This window comes from Hyla sarda, chromosome 8, assembly GCF_029499605.1.
Source record: "Hyla sarda isolate aHylSar1 chromosome 8, aHylSar1.hap1, whole genome shotgun sequence".
Lineage (NCBI taxonomy): Eukaryota > Metazoa > Chordata > Amphibia > Anura > Hylidae > Hyla > Hyla sarda.
The window spans coordinates 207555789-207563372 of record NC_079196.1 but is presented as its reverse complement, the minus strand read 5'-3'; positions in this window follow the sequence as shown (position 1 = coordinate 207563372).

Here is a 7584-nt window from a genome sequence, read left to right as displayed (position 1 = left end):
AGAACACAAGAGATCGCCTCACTTTAGGGTAGTGGTCTCCATACTGTGGACCTCCAGAGGTTGCAAAACTACAACTCCCAGCATGCCCGGACAGCCAACGGCTGTCCGGGCATGCTGGGAGTTGTAGTTTTGCAACCTCTGGAGGTCCACAGATTGGAGACCACTGCTTTAGGGTAAAGGGGCCAATACAGGAGTATTCGCCCATAGAAGCATTGCTGATAAGGGCCCATGAACACTACAAACAATAATTGGTATATAGCAGAATCCCATTGATTATATCATATCCCTACCTCATCCTCAAATCCTTCCAGTACTTATGAGCTGCTGTATGCTCCCCAGGAAGTGCTTTTCTTTTTGCATTTCTTTTCTACCTGACCACAGTGCTCTCTGCTGACACCTCTGTCCATGTCAGGAACTGTCCAGAGAGCAGGAGAGGTTTGCTATGGGGATTTGCTCCTGGTCTGGACAGTTCCAGACATGGACAGAGGTGTCAGTAGAGAGCACTGTGGTCAGACAGAAAAGAAATTCAAAAAGAAAAGAACTTCCTCTGTAGTATACAGCAGCTGATAAGTACTGGAAGGATTGAGATTTTTAAATAGAAGCAATTTACAAATCTGTTTAAATAATAATAATTCCACTGGAGTACCCCTTTAAGGACGCTATCTGGCTAGCCAGGAATCGCCTCATATTGAAGAGGTAGAACATGTCTGTCCAGGACTGCCGCACGCTGATGCATAGTCTGCTCAGAGACTATACTATTATGGACAGTCCAGACATCGACAAAGAAGAGGATTAACCCCCTCTCCTTCCCCGTTCTCCCCTTGTATGTCTTTGTCTTTCAATAAAGCTTCAGGCCTGTGATCTCCCCTCCCTATCTCCTCTTTTCCCACCCCCGTCCCCTATGCCTTGTTGTTTGACATTGTTGTTTTTAATAACATCTTATGACGTACGCAGGAGTGTTAGTGTAGCATGTGGTACGATGTATAGCATAGGGAAGCTGTGCTGTATATTGTGCCGTCGTGCTCTGTATGGTGAATGTACTATTTATATATGGATGTACGAGTGATTGAAGTTTGATTTCGGTATATTAATATAGTAGTATACTCGGTATAATAAAGGTATATTTCTCATTGCTTGTAAAAATAAAAAAATAAAAAAAAACTAAATATTTCACAGAGCTGTATTTTAGTCACTGCAGGAATTTAGGTTTCTGAGAATGGAGGTCTCATCTCCTGGTACAAAGAAGCGGCAGTCGGACGCGTGAGCTGACGCTCCTTTACCGGCTACGGGCCTGATGAAGATCGCCTGCTGCATTGTGCATGTACGACCACTGAACTATGCAAATGGGACCCCTGTTCTTGTGATTGGTGGGGTCCGATTGCTGGGACAACCACCAGTCCATGTGAACAGGGTCCTGCCCTCTTGGATAGGTGACAATCAGAAATATTGCGTTTTTTTTTTTTTTTTTTTTTACAATTTCCTGTACAACTTTCTTTTCCATAGAGAACAGTAATTTGTTGGGGTAATGCAAAGCATTGGTGACTCAACTGGGGCACTAATCTTAAAGAGAACCTCTCATGATCTTGTAAAATTTTATAATCCCCCATCATGATAATCCACCCCCTGCCTTTATTTTTATTATTTGTTAGTTTTCTACCTTGATATTGTTCTGTATTTTCTGCTCAGTCAGATTCACAGACTGGAAAGGGGAGTTCCCCAGCAGGCGTGACATCAGCTGAAGCCATACAGGGGAGAACTTCCTCCCTCACTCTGCTACACACAGCCCAGAACAGTTCAGTGTGAGATGAGCTATGATTGGCTAAGGCTGCACACACCCCACCCTCAGCACTCCAGACTGCAGTTCCTGATTTTGGACTTCTGCCAGGCCAGCAGAAGTCCAAAGTCTGTGCAAGAGATGGGGGGGGGGGGGGGGATGTGCTCTGGACAAGTAGGGAGACACCTAGTGGCAGCTTTTTAAACACAAATGAAACATAAACTCCATTATCTTATTTATTTATTTTTTTTAAACAAAGTACATTAGAAAGATTTTTTTTTTTTCCTAAAAGGAGTGCAATAGAAAAAATTTGTTTTAAATGAGAGTGCCCATTTAAAGGGTACCTCTGATGCTTAGGACTATGGATGGTAGATGAAGCTTCCCGCTCCATCTCCACAGTACCCATCTCCAGCACAAGACCCAGCATAATGAGATTCAATGGCACTGGGTCTCACGCTGGAGACTGAGTGGAAAACCTCATCTTCTATTGCACAGTTATATCCGTTGGGGAGAACGGCGCCCCCTTCAGCCATTTAGGCACCTAATTTTAAATAAAATGTCATCTAGAGAAAGGTCTATCATGCACAAATACGCGTTATTGGAGGCACATTTTAAAGGAGTATTGATTTCTTATTAAGAGATGGTACTAGGATATGCCACCGCTTTATGATCAGTGGGGGTCTGACCTCTGGGACCCTCTCGGCTGCAGAGCCGATTTAGTGCAGTACCCCTTTCACTGTTATGTCTGCACAGCGGGTTCCTGTTTGCAAAAATGAAGCGAGCCGGGTGGCCAGGAAAGGGGATTTCTTCATTCTTGATTTTGGTAGAGAAGAGGTCCCAGGGGTCAAACCCTTATCAATCATGTAGTGCAGTGGTCTCCAAACTGCAGACCTCCAGCTGTTGCAAAACTACAACTCCCAGCATGCCCAACTGTTCTTCCTCAACTTTTGGAGGAGAGTCGGGAGGACCCCATATATATTAGACAAACGGTCTCCAAACTGAACCTCCAGCCGCTGCAAAACTACAACTCCCAGCATGCTCGGACAGCCAACGGCTGTCCGGGCATGCTGGTAGTTGTAGTTTTGCAACAGCTAGAGATGCACTGTTTGAAGACCACTGATAAAGTGATATGCCGTCACTTTTTAAGATGGGAGCACCACTTAACCCCTTAAGGACTCAGCCCATTTTGGCCTTAAGGACTCAGACAATTTAATTTAATTTTTTTCATTTTTTCCTCCTCGCCTTCTAAAAATCATAACTCTTTTATATTTTCATCCACAGACTAGTATGAGGGCTTGTTTTTTGCGCGACCAGTTGTCCTTTGTAATGACATCACTCATTATATCATAAAATGTATGGCGCAACCAAAAAACACTATTTTTGTGGGGAAATTAAAACGAAAAACGCAATTTTGCTAATTTTGGAAGGTTTTGTTTTCACGCCGTACAATTTCTGGTAAAAATGACGTGTTCTTTATTCTGAGGGTCAATACGATTAAAATGATACCCATTATTATATACTTTTATATTATTGTTGCGCTTAAAAAAAATCACAAACTTTTTAACCAAATTAGTACGTTTATAATCCCTTTATTTTGATGACCTATAACTTTTTTTATTTTTCCGTATAAGCGGCGGTATGGGGGCTCATTTTTTGCGCCATGATCTGTACTTTTTTTTGATACCACATTTGTATATAAAAAACTTTTAATACATTTTTTATAAATTTTTTTTTAATAAAATGTATTAAAAAAGTAGGAATTTTGGACTTTTTAATTTTTTTTCGTTCACGCCGTTCACCGTACGGGATCATTAACATTTTATTTTAATAGTTCGGACATTTACGCACGCGGCGATACCAAATATGTCTATAAAAAATGTTTTTTACGCTTTTTGGGGGTAAAATAGGAAAAAACGGACGTTTTACTTTTTTATTGGGGGAGGGGATTTTTCACTTTTTTTTTACTTTTACTTTTACATTTTTTTTTACACTTGAATAGTCCCCATAGGGGACTATTCATAGCAATACCATGATTGCTAATACTGATCTGTTCTATGTATAGGACATAGAACAGATCAGTATTATCGGTCATCTCCTGCTCTGGTCTGCTCGATCACAGACCAGAGCAGGAGACGCCGGGAGCCGCACGGAGGAAGGAGAGGGGACCTCCGTGCGGCGTTATGAATGATCGGATCCCCGCAGCAGCGCTGCGGGCGATCCGATCGTTCATTTTAATCGCGAACTGCCGCAGATGCCGGGATCTGTATTGATCCCGGCACCTGAGGGGTTAATGGCGGACGCCCGCGAGATCGCGGGCGTCGGCCATTGCCGGCGGGTCCCTGGCTGCGATCAGCAGCCGGGATCAGCCGCGCATGACACGGGCATCGCTCCGATGCCCGCGGTTATGCTTAGGACGTAAATGTACGTCCTGGTGCGTTAAGTACCACCTCACCAGGACGTACATTTACGTCCTGCGTCCTTAAGGGGTTAAAGGGGTACTCCAGTGGAAACTTTTTTTTTTATATATTTTTTTTAAATCAACTGGTCCCAGAAAGTTAAACAGATTTGTAAATTACTTCTATTAAAAAAAAATAATAATCTTGATCCTTCTAATACTTATTAGCTGCTGAATACTACAGAGCAAATGGTTTTCTTTTTGGAACATAGAGCTCTCTGCTGACATCTCGGTCCATTTTAGGAACTGTCCAGAGTAGAAGAAAATCCCAATAGCAAACATATGCTGCTCTGGACAGTTCCTAAAATGGACAGAGATGTCAGCAGAGAGCACTGTGGTCGTGATGTCAGCAGAGAGCTCTGTGTTCCAAAAAGAAAATAATTTCCTCTGTAGTATTCAGCTGCTAATAAGTACTAGAAGGATTAAGATTTTTTAATAGAAGTAATTTACAAATCTGTTTAACTTTCTGGGACCAGTTGATTTAAAAAAATAAAATAAATAAATAAAAGTTTTCCACCGGAGTACCCATTTCAGCACACCCGGGTGCAGTACATTCTCTCATCTGCAATCCACAGGAGTATTCCACTATAAAATTCGTGCTCCACAAAAATTCTCCATGTAACCCCAGCCTTACATAACAGGTATAATTTGGTAGCTGGCTCACCTCTGCGTTCGCCTGGAACTAGTGACTAAGGGACCGGGTATCATTATTTAGTTCTTGATCCGTTGTATAAATAGAGGTAATGGACTGTAATTACTATGGACACACCCGGGGATAATGGGCGCCTAAGAAACGTTATACATCTTTAGTGCTCGCAGGTAAGGCTGAGTTCACACGTTGTGCTACTGGGCCAGGGCAACAACAAAAAAAACGTGTAGCAAAAGTGTCTGAATTTCACTGCAAATTGTCGTGGTTTTGACATATGGGTTAGAATTTTTTATAAAAATTTACAATTATGCAACATGCACACCCATTGGCCACATGTGCCGTGCATTTCTAAGTCTGTATTTTCACAATGTGCATTTATTTTTATTTTTTGCCCTTTTGTTGATATAATTAATTAGGAAGAGCTTGCAACTAACACTACAACTACTACTACTACTGTCGACTGCTGAATTCATTGCTTTTTGTAATGGAGAGAAGTTCTGTCACCACCTAGTGGCTAAACTGTGCATTACACCCAGACAGTGCCGATAAGCTCAAGGACCCTTTTACTCTCCACTATCTTAGCAGCAGTGAACTCTGAGGCGTACATGTTTTATCAGCCTGAACACGGCCGATAATAAAAGGCCGATAATGTAAGCGCTCCCGTTACTCTAATCCGGCTATGCTCTCTGTATGGTGCGCACGTTTTACTTAGCGCTTATCTGTAGTAAGATGTTCACTACTTAAAGCAGTGTTTTCCAACCAAGGTGCCTCCAGCTGTTGCAAAACTACAACTTCCAGTATGCCGGGAGTTGTAATTTTGCAACAGCTGGAGGCATCCTGGTTGGAAAGCACTGACTTAAAGGCACTAGCCGAAGCTATGTTTAGTGCAGGTTATAAGGAGCATGGTTATTGGGTGTTGTCTCTTCCATTTACTCAGGCTCTTATATATATTTTTTTTCTCCAAAAAATTGAATGGATCCCTGCAGTAAACTGTTTCCTGTCAGGTCTTGGCTGAACATGAGAGGCAGCCAAAGGGCCACCACCCACATTAGAGCACGCCACAGAGCCGCCACCTTCATGGGAGCAAGACGAAGAGTGGTCACCACCCCCATGAGAGCAAGACATAGAGCCGCCACCTCCATGAGAGCAAACCACAGAGCTTCTACCGCCATAAGAGCAAGTCACAGAGCCACCATCCCCCAAAGAACACACCACAGAGCTTCTACCGCCATAAGAGCAAGTCACAGAGCCACCATCCCCCAAAGAACACACCACAGAGCTTCTACCGCCATAAGAGCAAGTCACAGAGCCACCATCCCCCAAAGAACACACCACAGAGCCTCTACCCCCATAAGAGCAAGTCACAGAGCCACTATCCCCCAGAGAGCACACCACAGAGCCATCACCCCCATAAGAGCAAGCCAAAGAGCCTCTACCCCCATAAGAGCAAGCCAAAGAGCCACCATCCCCCAGAGAGCACACCACAGAGCCATCACCCCCATAAGAGCAAGCCCCAGAGCCACCATCCCCCAGAGAGCACACCACAGAGCCGTCACCCCCATGAGAGCAAGCCCCAGAGCCACCATCCCCCAGAGAGCACACCACAGAGCCATCACCCCCATGAGAGCAAGCCCCAGAGCCACCATCCCCCAGAGAGCACACCACAGAGCCATCAACCCCATGAGAGTAAGCCAAAGAGCCTCTACCTCCATAAGAGCAAGCCAAAGAGCCACCATCCCCCAGAGAGCACACCACAGAGCCGTCACCCCCATGAGAGCAAGCCCCAGAGCCACAACCCCCATAAGGGCAAGCCAAAGAGCCACTATCCCCCAGATAGCACACCACAGAGCCATGACCCCCATGAGAGCAAGCCACAAAGCCACCACCCACATAAGAGCAAGCCAAAGAGCACAGAGCCATCACCCCCATGAGAGCAAGCCAAAGAGCCACCACCCACATAAGAGCAAGACACAAAGCCACCATCCCCCAAAGAGCACACCACAGAGCCATCACCCCCATGAGAGCAAGCCACAAAGCCACCACCCACATAAGAGCAAGCCAAAGAGCCACCATCCCCAGAGAGCACAGAGCCATCACCCCCATGAGAGCAAGCCAAAGAGCCACCACGCCCATAGGAGCAAGACAAAAAGACATAACCCACATAAGAGCAAGCCACAGAACCACCACCCTCACGAGAGTAAGCCACTAAATGGCCACCACCTCCATGAGAGCAAACCACAGAGCCAAGACTCCCATGAGTGCAAGAAACAGAGCCACAGCCACCTTGAGTGCCCCCCCCCCCCAGAGAGCACACCACAGAGCCTCCAACCCCATAAGAGCAAGGCACTAAGCCCCCACCCACATAAAAGCAAGCCATAGAGCCACCAACCCAATAAGAGCCAGCCACAGAGCCAAGACTCCCATGAGTGCAAGCCACGGAGCAACCACCCTTATGAGAGCAAGAAACAGAGCCACAACCACTATGAGAGCCACCACCCCTATGAAAGCAAGTCACAGAGCTGTCACTACTATGAGTGCTAACCCAAAGAGCTGCCCCCCTATGAGTGCATGTAACAGAGCCCCCCCCCCCCCCAAAAAAAAAAAAAAAACACACACACACACACACACAACCCGGCAAGGCGCAGAGCAGCCACTAGCATGAGCCAAAGCCATCTCCCCCATAAGAGAAAGTCACAGGGCCACGAC